The sequence below is a fragment of the Anser anser genome, assembly GCF_964211835.1.
Source record: "Anser anser genome assembly, chromosome: 1".
Taxonomy (NCBI): domain Eukaryota; kingdom Metazoa; phylum Chordata; class Aves; order Anseriformes; family Anatidae; genus Anser; species Anser anser.
The window spans coordinates 28641557-28654373 of record NC_139720.1 but is presented as its reverse complement, the minus strand read 5'-3'; the positions used below and the strand labels follow the sequence as shown (position 1 = coordinate 28654373).

General features: G+C 36.2%; 1 protein-coding gene across 11 annotated transcripts in view; it reads left to right on the top strand.

The window, feature by feature from the left end:
- FOXP2 (forkhead box P2) overlaps positions 1–12817 on the top strand; it is a 440428-nt gene that overhangs the window by 128102 nt on the left and 299509 nt on the right. For all 11 annotated transcript variants that reach the window (XR_014578258.1, XM_083820640.1, XM_083820636.1 and 8 more), the window contains one exon: positions 8629–8711. The gene's annotated coding sequence lies outside the window, so the exon portion shown is untranslated. The remainder of the gene's footprint in view (positions 1–8628; positions 8712–12817) is intronic.

Below are 12817 nucleotides of genomic sequence, written 5' to 3'. Positions count from 1 at the left end.
GTGGACTTTCTTAGTCTACTTTGATAAGTTTTATGCATTTCTTCTGAGCTTGCAAAAGGTGTCTTTAATCAGTCTCTGTGCCATCTGTGAAGATGTGACTCTTGTAGCTGTCTTTTTTCTTCTTTTTAACAAGCGTACTCATTTTTATTCAGTGACCCTCTTTGAAATAGTGGTAGATTTTTTGATTTTTTTCCTTTTGTTGCCCCGTCAAGGACATAAATTCCAATCCGCATCAAAGCACTTATTGACTGTGGCTAGAAATTTACTTTGGGTCATAGCCCAATGTGAGGTTTACTCTTACAAGACAGATAGAAATATCTAACAGCCTTAATTTTTATCTACCATACTTGTAGGGACATTTCAGTGTTATGAAGGTGCTCTGTTTCTTAGGTTTCTTTAGGGATTAGTTCAGAATATGGGTTATATTTATGTTCTTTGTCTTTCTTGATGTCATCTCTTTTGGCTATAGTTGAAGGAATAGGTGTTGGTTGTTTAACATGAATAGACTGTCAAATTCCAGATGGATGTGATAATCAAGAGCAGTTGTTCTCTTATTTTCGTACAAAATCTGTATATTTTTATGAGCTGACTCTGTGTCTGAGATGAACCTGAATGACAGAATCACAGAGTAGTTGAAGTTGAAAGGGATCTCTGGAGGTCATCTGGTCAAACTCTCTAAAGCGGTCTGTATGGAAATACAGGATAGCTGAAGACTGGATTAGGCATTTGCTTCTGTGGGGAGGGCTGGTCTGTGTGTACAAGTTCTCTCTCTGCAGTTTGGTGTGGCTCTAAGTAGGGAAGTGAGGAGTGGATGACTGAGAGAAGTGAGAGCAGCGTCCTCTAGAGAGGCCTCTTACTCTCATCACGGGCTGTGAGAAGGAATACACCATCAATGACATTGCAGTCTCCTCTTTCCAAAAGACACAATAAATGAAGCCATACCCGATGTTGGTGTTAGGGTAAGGACCTCTGCACCGATCTGATTATGTCACAGGCATATTTTGCAATGACTATCTGCAGCTGACCTCGGTGTTTGGATCAGTATTGAACCAACCTCAGAAGTAGTGTAGGCAGTCCTGGAGGTGCCCAAACTGAACACGTGGTAAGGCCATGGAAGCCCCATGTTGATGAGGGAGTAACCCACTGTTCAGCCAAACTGGGAAACATCTACTTAGCAAATGCTGCTAACGGTCAGCTGATGGAGATGTTTGCAATTAGTGGAATGGTTATCTGTATTTTCATGGTGGCATTTTTGACAGGAATTTGTAATTGTATAAGTTATCTTATAACCTTTCTGTATTTGTTATTTTCTCTTCCATTTTTCATAGTTTGTTCGGTTTATTTTTATTTATTTATTTTTTTTTTCCTGTTTTCCTTCTGGTTTTTAGCAGTTTGGTGGGGGGTAAGGGGGTGGTCAGGAGCTGTCTTTTTGCAATATATGGATTTTTTTGTGTATTTGGTTGATTAGGTGGGTTTCCATCTTCATTTCTTGGGAGTGGAGATAAAGTTTTTTTTTTTTTTTTTTTAAATGAGTTTTTAATATATTTGTTTAGGTGGGATTTTTGGGAATGGAGAATAAACGGGCTAGAAGCTCCACATGCAGAGCATCATTAGAATAACTGCTAAGTGGCAGGAGAAATTGAATGATGGGAGCTCAGTGATGCAAGCTCTACAGAAGAGAAAGGCAGAGAAGAGGAGGGGACTTTCCCTACAGAAAAGAATTGGAATGAGCGGAGATGTTCTTTGTGGAGGCTTTGACTCAATGTAAGGGAAAATATTTTCATTAAAACGACAGTTATGTAGCAGAACAGGTTTCCTAGAGAAATCAGGTTGCAAAATCTCTTTTTTTGAAAGTTTTGAAGATGTGTCTGGCTGATGTCCTAAGTGACCAACTCTAAATTCAGACAATTTTTTAAGCAAGACTTTGGACAAGACAACCTCCTGGGTCACTCCTAGTGTTATTGAATGAGTCTGTGTTAATGGTGCATGCATCATAGCAGAAGGGTAAGGTGCTCTTTGACTTTATGTTTTGCTAATTTGCAAATCTGTACACACATCTCTCTACAAGAACAAATTAAATACATAAGAAAACCTATGATGTTTACCATCAGTGTTCTTTTATAATATTTTCTAAAGTTGTTGCTTTTACATTCTCGTCTGATAGTGTTCCTGAATCCCTTCTGGTCATGTCATATGGAAAAATGGGAGAAACAGAAAAGTTGTAATCCTGTAAATAATAAACAAAATTGCAGTGTCATTTTGTTTGTGGTATAAGTAAACTAGTATTGTAGTTCAAATGCTTTTGGACTAGTTATTTGCTTTTGTTTTTGTTAATGTTCTTCTCCCCCAATTACTGTACGCTGCTGCAGTTTAATATAAGAGGCATAAGAAAATTCAACAACAAGTGGGAAGTGGATCTTCTTTGAGCTGTCTTACAGTAAATTATATGTTTTCAGAAGGAAGACAGACATGCCTGAAGATAAAGTAAGGCATAGTATCTGCACATGTTGGATAAATAGTTTAGAAATCTCCATGAATATGATATTGGCTCGTGCATACTTAAAAGATTAATGTCAACATGGGTTATCTATCATGTACGTACAAGTCAAGCAAGTTAGACCTGCCTCAGGGGTGGTTTAGTCTGTATACCCAGCTATTCAGACAATGTTCCTGTGAAGGTTTGGGAAGAGAAGATTTTGCTCCAGGCTTTCTGTTTATTCGTACTGTCTCCATTTTCTCCATTGTGTCTTAATAAGTAATCAATGTCCTATTAATTATTATTAAGTGTAAGTATGATCTGAATGGAGAAAACAACTGAGCCCCTCCCAGCCCTCTGCACCCAAATGAGCTGTTATGTATAACCTGTACATCATTTACAGAGTGACTGGGACATTTCAGAAGTACACAATATATTTGGTCCATGTCGTAATTTTTTTTGTCCTTTTTTCTGTCACTACGCAATTCCCAAAGCATTAAATACTAAATTTTTAATGGTTTTCTGTAATTTTTATTATTTTTTCTTGACCAATTCCTTTGCAGTGTTGCATGATGTTGTGATTAATTGAGTACAGATATTTTGATTAGGGAATTCCATTTTTGGAAATTCAAGATTAATTTTAGTGCTATGGAGTATAATGTGAAATTCTGTAAGTACATAGCTTTTGTTTAAAATTTTGGAAAAGAGAAAGTTGCAGGAGGTTAACAACTCAAGGAGAAGTGTTCAGGAATTAATTATTTTCTCCGTGCCAGGTAAAAAAATGATTGCTCCCACAACCACAGTGCTTCTGTTTGGACCCAATGATAACAAAATCTAGCCTTCATTTGTCTAAGTATTAATGTAGAGTGGCATGTAAAAATTAACTAATGAGATCACAGTAGTATGAAGGTCTTTTTGTAGGCTCATTTAACTTTGGAATAATTATAAAACATAACTATTAATTTATTTTGCATGTTCTTGTTAATTATAATGGCATCCAGTAGTGCTCATCTAGTTATGAGCTTCTGAGTGTTTCCCAGTCATGGAACCTGTCCAACTCAATACTTAGATTCAGGAAGAAAAGCAGTACTTCTTTTTTTTTTTTTTTTTTTCTATTTGCAGTGCTGTGATCTACATAACACTCTTTAAAAATGCATTTTTTTAAAGTGTAAACTAATGTCTTGAAGTAGTTTAAATATAAATATATATATATAGTCTGATTATTAAGTAACTTTAAACATTTTTATTTCATACTTCTAAAATATATACATATGTTAATGATGTATTTTCAAATAAAATTCAGGATGTCCAATTGACATAATGCAAATTAAGACTTGCTCCAAAGTTCTATTATAAGTAAGGAGTTCTTTTGTTTTTAATTGCGCAGGAGGGCTATATGTTTGAAAGGTGGAAGGTATGAATACCAGTGAACATATATGGTATTAAAATAATAGTGTCTCTAACAGGTAATTCTTGTTTCGTTGAAACCAGCTGTGTCTTTAGCCGTATCTGTATTACTTCAAAACAGCAAGCATATCTAAATATATCTAATATATGTGACCTTCAACCATGTTCTAGAATACTCCTGAATGCTTTGTTGAGTTGAAATATTTTATACAATTACACACATAAAATAGTAATGCACAATTTGAAACATTTTTTATAGAAAAAATGTGCATGGGCAGGCCTGACGTGAAATAGAGACACCTCAGAATGGCTGCTATCTAACAAATAGTAGAACTGCTTAAGAGCTCTAGTGTACTTCTGTGGAGTTACTTAAATTTTCAAAAGGTACCAAAGGCCACTGACAAGCCAGGATAATGAACATGAGCATGTAATCTAAAAAAAAAAATAAAAAATTAAAAAAAAAGTTGTTGTAGAGACTGTTCAAATATGTAACAGGTAAGCTTATCCTAATAATTTATGATCTAAATGTAAAATGAGCTAAGAGATGAATGCAGTAATTAAATGAATGAGTTAAAGGGAATTATTTACAACATGTGGGCATTGTATTTGTTTATTTAAGTTTCAAAGGAATATCTTCATCAAGAGATGAATTTGGATTTCATTTTGAATTGTTTTGTTATGTTTTAGTGATTTCTGAAACAACTGTGACGATTCATATAAATAAGAGCCAAATCCTGTTAGTTGTACTCATAATGAACAATGTAAAAAATCTAGTGCAGGATATCATACAGCATCAGCATATCTTGTGACAAAATGCTACACAACCTGTATAACAATGTCTGTGTGTGAAAAAGGAACTATCACCTGTAAAGCTTCTATACTAGATGGATGATCATAATTGTTGCACATTTTATCATTTTGAGAAGAATTTGAGTAGAGTTCTAACTCTATATTTCTAATGAACATCTACATATCAGATTTATTCAGTTGTTGACCCATGCACTTTTCCTTTCTCAGGTATTACAGAACTTTGTGGTATTTGCTTGTTTGACTCAAAGTTCAGGGACTTGAATGAGAAGCCAAAGACAGGTGGTATGCAGGTGACTTCCAGTTCAACTGTATTCTGCTGTTTGCTTGATGAAAGTGTTCATGTGGGAGCAGATGGTAGTCTACTTCAACAGTGGTCAAAGGGATGGAACATGCTGGCCTAGTTGGAGGGAGGGTAGAGATATTCTGTTGCTAACCTGAAATAACTGGAATGATCCAGGTCCATATTTTAGGTTGCAAACAAAAATGAAAACTAATCAGTGTTTACAACAGGAGTAATATTGTTTTAAGAGACTGCTGTCTTCATCAGGTAAATTGCACTGGAATGTAATGTAAATGAAGTGTAGGTCAAATGATACATTTCTAAAGGTGAAGATTTATACTGGTAAAAAGAAAGTTCATAAGTAAGGCTTGCCATCTATCTGATGCACATATGTCACATGTACTATATGCATGCCTTCCTACTGTGAATATTCTTTGTTGATTTTTGAAAATTCTAGAAATCCTGATAATTCAAAAAGAACAAAGATAAAATATTAATGATTGAGACTAGCCAGTGTGGTTATTTTCAAATTAAGACTTATTTGTAAGTGAATAATGATGATAAAATGTTATCATCAAAAATTTCTTACAAGAAGTCTGTATCTCACCAAAATAGGTCATGCTTTGATGTAAGATTTCATATAACTATCATGTATTGGCTTTCTTTCTGGAATGAAGCAAAATGTGATGTTTAATAGGATCCAAACTGAGAAATCTGATTATCTGAAACATTTTTGGAGTAAAGGAATATAGGGAAAAAAAGAATACAGATACTGATGTTCAAGGCCCACATACTAACATCTATCAACAGACAACACATATTGTTGGAGAAATAAGCATAATTTGTATTTCTGTCTAGACTTTAAGTGCAGAAGAAAATTCAGAGGCATAGCTACATATACAATGTTTTAATAGAAAACAGGAGAGCAAGGTGAATGCTTCTTTCAATTGGTCGGACATTGCCATTTTGGATGTAGGATAACTACATGACCACCACACAAAGTTTCATTGACACATATTTTACTTTCCAGCAACTTTTAAGAATTGCCACCCATCTTCACCTCCTCCTATTTGCCTTAGGATCCTTACCTGTTTTTAACATTTTCTTCTTTTTTTCTCTTTGTATTAAGAGCTCATAAGATTTCGTTCTCATTTCCCAGTGCTGTCCTACTGTGCAGAGGTTTCACGTAGTGTTTATTCCTCTAGCCTGTCGTTCTCTGCTCTTCCTTCTTCACTTGCTCTACTACAGAGGCTGCCAGCTAGCTTTCAGTTTTCTAGGAACTTCGACCTTCCCAGCAGGTTTTGTTATGCTCTACAAACAAAGGAAGAAGTTAGAACTGGAACTCTTTTAAATGTCCAAAAATCTTGTAACAAAGTGTGTATTAATAATGCCAGTTGGAACACAGATTTTTTTTTTTTTAACTGTGGGAAAGCAGTTTTCTCTTTATAAAATTCTATATTCATTTTACTCTTTAGTCTGCTGCTGTCTGACCTTGTCAGCAAGGGAGAATTGCCAAGAGGCACTGTTGAGAGGCTACTTCAGAAGTTGCAGAGTTTCAGGTGCTAAGGCTATGTCTGTATTAGTAAATTAAGCCATGATTGGAAATATTTCCAGGCCCCTGCCACATTTTTACTCTTCACAAACTGGCATTGTTTCAGAAATTTTGACAAGGGAAGACTGACCAATGTCATCTACCTGGACTTCTGTAAGGCCTTTGACATGGTCCCACATGATGTCCTTATCTCTAGATTGGAGATACATATTTGAAGGGTGGATTATTCAGTGGATGAGGAATTGGCTGGATGGCCACATCCAGAGAATTGTGGTCAACATCTCTATGTCCGGGTGAGGGCTGATGACAAGTGATGTCCCTCAGGGGTCCATCGTGGGACCAGTACTGTTTAGTATCTTTATCAATGATATAGAAAGTGGAATTGAATGCACCCTCATCAAGTTCATAGACAACACCAAGCAGAGTGGTGCAGTCAATACAGAAGGAAGGGATGCCATCCAAAGGGGCCTGGACAAGCTTGAGAAGTGGGCCCACGTGAACCTAATTAGGTTCAAGAAGTCCAAGTGCAAGGTGCTGCACCTGGGCCAGGGCAGTCCCAGGCAGGAGTGCAGACTGGGAGAAGAACTCGTTGAGAGCAGCTCTGCAGAGAAGGACTTGGAGTTCTGATGAATGAAAAGCTTGACATGATCCAGCAATGTGTGCTTGCAGCCCAGGAGGCCAACCGTGTCCTGGGCTGCATTAACAGAGGCATGGCCAGCAGGTCAAGGGAGGTGATTGTCCCACTCTACTCTGCCCTTCTGATGCCCCACTTGGAGTACTGCATCCAGGTCTGGGACCCCCAGCACAAGAAGGATATGGAGAAGGAGTTGTTAGAGTGAGTCCAGAGGAGGGCTACAAAGATGATCAGGGGGCTGGAGAACCTCTTCTGTGAAGAAAGGCAGAGAGAACTGGGGATGGTCAGCTTGGAGAAGGCTCCGTGGAGACCTCATTGCAGCCTTTTAGTAAAGAGGGCCTATGAAAAGGAAGAAGAGTGACTTTTTACATGGGCAGATAGTGATAGGACAAGGGAGAATCGGTTTAAACTCAAAGAGGGGAGATTTTGATTAGATGTTAGGAGGAAATTCTTTACCCAGAGGATGGTGAGGCCCTGGAAGAGGTTGCCCAGAGAAGTTGTAGATGCTCCATCCCTGGAGCTGTTCAAGACCAGGTTGGATGGGGCCCTGGGCAACCTGATCTTGTGGGTGGCATCTTTGCCCATGGCAGGGGGTGGTGGAGCTAGGTGATCTTTAAGATTCCTTCCAACCCAAGCCATTCTATGATGCTGTGAAATTTTTCAGACATTCATTTGGCCATTTCCTTTAGCTTGAATGCAGGCCTTGTATTTTTGGAGGGTATGTCAGTATTCTAGCATAGACATAGGCTGGTCTGTGCCATATGATTTCAGCAAACAGAAATGTGCTCAGACATTGCTTAATTTGGTAGCATAGATGCAATGTTGAGAAACTTTCTACAGACCTGCATGGTCTTTATTTCTTTTGCCTTGTCCAACCCTCTCCCTTTAATGCAATCTTATAATCTCAGCATTCAAGCTGTTCTTTTCTTCTTGTCCTTTCAGCCTCCCTAAAATACATACAGATTTAAATTTCATTGCTGTGCTGTCTCCCAGCTTCTGTACCTTCCTTCACATGACTGAACTTATTGGTAGTTGATACTATGTGCAATTCTTTGTCAAGAACAAACTACTTCAGGGAAGCTTCCTACTTGCTTGTCTTTAGATGCATGAATAATAGAAATAGAATTAAAAAAATAAGACTAGACTTTGAGTGATGCCTTATCTGTCCCTCTACGGCAAGGCAGAGACTCAATGAACAATTATATTTCTTTGTGGAATAGTGAAGGTACTCTTTAAGCTGACTACTTGTTAAGAGAATCTTTCTCTTTAAACTCGCTCGGCCTTTTACCCAAAATATTTATGTCAAAATAGAAAAATTGAAAATTATAACTCATTTTTTTTCTTTCAGAATACTTACGAACCAGCTTATGCACAGTGGAACTAATTAGGGGATGTGATAAGATCTTTCCTGTTTTGCTTTTGTTGAATGATATCTAAATAGCTGTAAATATTCCTCTCTGTCTTTTCAGGATGGTGATACTGGAATTGATTTTGGACATCATTCCAGTTCAAGGTTGAAGTTTAAGGTCTTCTTGAGGTTCAGAAGAAGGAGGTGAGTACACATGAAACATTGCAAATCATTTGAGTGTTATCTTCTGCAACTTTGTTTTGTCCAGGAATTGCTGTTCTTGCTTATCAGTCCATATTCAAATAGCTGATCTCTCCTTCCTCCGATTCACTGAGCTATATGACTACTTGTGTTCTGACTAATAACAGAGAATATTGAAGTCATGTAGGCTTTCCCTGGTTTTTGGGGCCTGACACAAAAAAGCAAGTGAAAATGTTGTCTCACCAAGGTCTCTGGAACCTTGGAGGAGGTGAAGTGCAGTGAAGAAAACTTCAGTATAACAAGTCAGATTTTAGCTCTACCCTACAGGAGTATTCCACTTTTTTAAGTTAGGAAAACAATACCATATGTGTTTCTAGAAGAAAAGGAAAATAGCAAGATTATTCTTCAAGAATCAATAACAAAGGTATGGTATAAAAGATATTGTATTGGATGTAGTCTCTATTGCATTTACTCTGAGTCTTTCTGCAGTAACACTTTTGGAATTTCTTGGTTGGCTTCTGCTTTAAAAGGAATTCAGTACAGTTAGTAGGAAGAAAATAACAGTGATCACAGCTATAGTTTTGCTCTTTAAGTCACTCTTGCGTCTTCAGTGACTAGAGTTAAGGCTCACTGTACAGTTTTGTCACACCAGCTGCATTAAGATTATGATAATTTCAGAAAATTCTATTAGATTATATTTGCATATTTCTCTAACAATAATTTAACACTTAAAAGACAAGGTAAGATTAGTAATGAATCCCTGTGTTCGTATATTCCTAATTTGCTGAAACAGGAATTACCTGTGTTCCATTGGGAACCAGGAATATTCCATGATGTTAAAGACCATGATTTCAAATCTTGTCTGAACTGTGGTGTGTGTTAACTATCTGAACCTGCCTGTAAAGAATTACTGTTTGTGGACATAGTACTACCCAGGGACTTGGCACGCCTGCACTTAATAATAATATTAATACTATTATTAGTACTATTAATACTTAATACTTTGCTTGCTCCAATGATTAGTTTAAGATAAGAGCTTAGGAAGACACTGGCATCTATTTCAGATTTTTCACACGTGCTATTGCAATAAAGAATTAATGTACATGGTAGGTGTTGTAATTTTTCACATTTTGCTATTGCTACGGGTGTAGAAAATACCTTGAGAATATTTCCATCATTTTTCAAATTCAAAATTTTAGGCAATATTGTCATGTATAAGTTTCAAAATTTGTTCAACAGGTGCCAGGTACTGAATCTTCTAGATGCAGGTTTCAACAACGTACAAAAAACTAACTCACCCTAATAGCAAGCAAGCTCAATTGCTTCTATGTACACCACTATTTCTGTAGTAAAGACATATCACTTCCGTGTGTGCCCTGTGTGGCAACTGCTAAGGCATTATGAAATATTCAAAACCACCTATATTCTCCTTATTATTAATATTGCCATCTTCATGGACTGATGACTTGGAAGGTAAGAAATAGAAAGAAATAGTTCCAGGAGCAGTTAATGATGGTGAGAGTAATTAGTGCTGAAACTATGTTTATAACAAGTTCTCTAAAGTTTCACCATCTGGCAGGAAGCACAGACCTGCTTAACCTACTTCAAAGTGCTACCAAACAAGAGAGTCATGATATGTGTTTCACTGTGGCTCTCTTTACCCATTGGGTAATAAGAAAGGAAAATTCCTTTCTTCCAATTTAATTTCACCTTCTTCCAAGGACTTAAGGCACAGTCCTGAAGGGTACAGCATGACTCTGGTGGAACTATTACCAAAAAAAAAAAAAAAAAAAAAAAAAAAAAAAAAAAAAAAAGGGAAAAAAAAGAGGAAAACAGATACAATATTAACTTTAGCAGTGTTGTAAATCAAAGGATATATACAGCACTGTACAGAGAAACTGTAGACAATGCTGGTATCACATAGAAATTTGTGTATGGTTATATGTTATTATGTAGCAATGTATTTACACAATGGTGTTTTTTTTCTTACATTACCCAGAGGAGAAACCAGTGAAAAAGGTCGGATTCTTTGCTTTCTAGCTAGCAATGGAAGTATGATTGGATTCCTATCATGTATTTATACATATATGTCTGAGAGGTGTAACTTGTCCTTAGTAATACTAGATTCTTCATAGACAGTGTCTATGAAGTAGTAGTATTTTGGAAAACAGTTTGGTTTGGTAGAAGCACAGTTATTTTATTAAAGTGTAGTAATTGAAATCTGGTGAGCCAACGAGGTTTTTTTTTTTTCTTAAGAATGTTTTTCTGGAAATTTACTGTGTTCTGTACCAAATAATGTCAGAAATGCAGTAACACTGACTTGTGCATCTATAATAGTTTGGCAGTATCATTTTATTGAATTCCAATATGTCTGGAACTTAAGGCACATGAAGGAAAGTAACAGTTATTCTGTTTCCTCCATTATTTTTTTTCCATAACTTGAAGTTAAATACAATCTATAAAAATGCTTTTTGTGAAGAAAGCCAAAATCTTTTTTGGCCTTTTTAGCACTGGTCTCTATTTCTTTCAATATGTGAAAGTGGAGAGGGAATGTGTTTGTAGTCCATGAGGAAATAGTAGTAAATTCTAAATGCTAGTTCTTCAGTATGTCGTATAGGGTTGATATTTTTTTTGTTGTTTTATGGCAGGACATAGTGTCTTTCCACTGACTGAAAACTAGGATTCAGTTGTAAAAGTAGTGATAAAAATATATAAAAATAAAATTGCATTCATAAGTAATTTTTTAATTAGCATCGAGAAGATTTCTGTATGCTTTCTATTCTACCTTTCATTAAACGACTTAGTTTAGGAGGAAGTTTGAGAAAACTGAGTTAGAGCTGGAAAAACTGAAACCAAGAAAAAAATCCATATTGGAAAAATGCAGAAGCCATGAAAAAATGTTCTATTTTTAGACTGATGACTTAAATGGGGACTTTTGGGGACTATTAGCAATCCAGTTACTTCTGGATTTTCCGACTAAATTAGGTTTTGACAAAAAAGCTAAGGTAGTTTTCTAAATGTGAATATTTACTGTATTTTCTGTGTTAGTGAACTGAATTGTAGTTATATAATTAATTATTATTAAATTGATCTAGCTTTACTGTCCTGTTTTGGCAATTTGTGGGAAAGGAGATGTGCTTATTCTTGGCTTTTTCTCATACTATAAGATTTGAAACAGCATGACTTGTGTACACTTACAGTATATGTATGTACGTTGTTTATCTACCAAATATCCAGTCTCTCTCTAAATGGTTATTTTGCATAGGGCAAAAATATAATTTTGCATTAAAATATTGTAAGATTAGTACAAAGATAACTCATATAGTTACCTTGCAGCTGAACTTGAACTCTCTTAAGAGCCATGGGAGGACGCATTGCTGGTGATCATGTCGATGACCAAGGTGTGAAACATTAGATACCAGTAAATCATACAAGTCATTCCATTAGCTGAATAATGGATTGGCATTAGCTATGTCCATGAAGAAGGCTAAGCCTTCCACACATCCAGTCAGAAGGCAAGTAAGTTTTGATACTGGCATAGGTGGAGGAGGATATACAGCTGACAGGAAAATACAACATCTGCTTTCCCAAAAGTGACTGGATGGGGGCTGAATGGCATTATCTTCAGTCCAGTTTCCACCAGGAAGACTCTGAAGCATAAACAGTACTTTACTTTTTTAAGGAATTGTATTAGAACAGAGACACTGTTTATTGTAGAATATTGAGTGATCTTTGAGGGGTGATTGTGAATAGCTGTAATAAATTACTGATTTGGGGGAGCCTGAATGCAATGAAAATGAAGGTAACTTCTGTCAAAAAGTAGTTTACGTCGATAAAATTGAATTTGTGTCCTGGAACTACGAAGTAGTAAATTTTTGCTATGATTATACAAAATATCAAACTATGGATTTAAACTGGCCAGCTTTTCAATTCAGCTGAACATTAAGTATACAGTCTTAATGGTCTGATTTGCTGGGAAGAGCACTATTACAATAATCTGCTTTTTACAGCCCATATCAAATATGAACTTGCATCACTTATTACAAAGTTTGAGCTTTGGGAGATATTTTCACAGCATCTAGTAGTGATGCCCCACATTTCTTGGAATT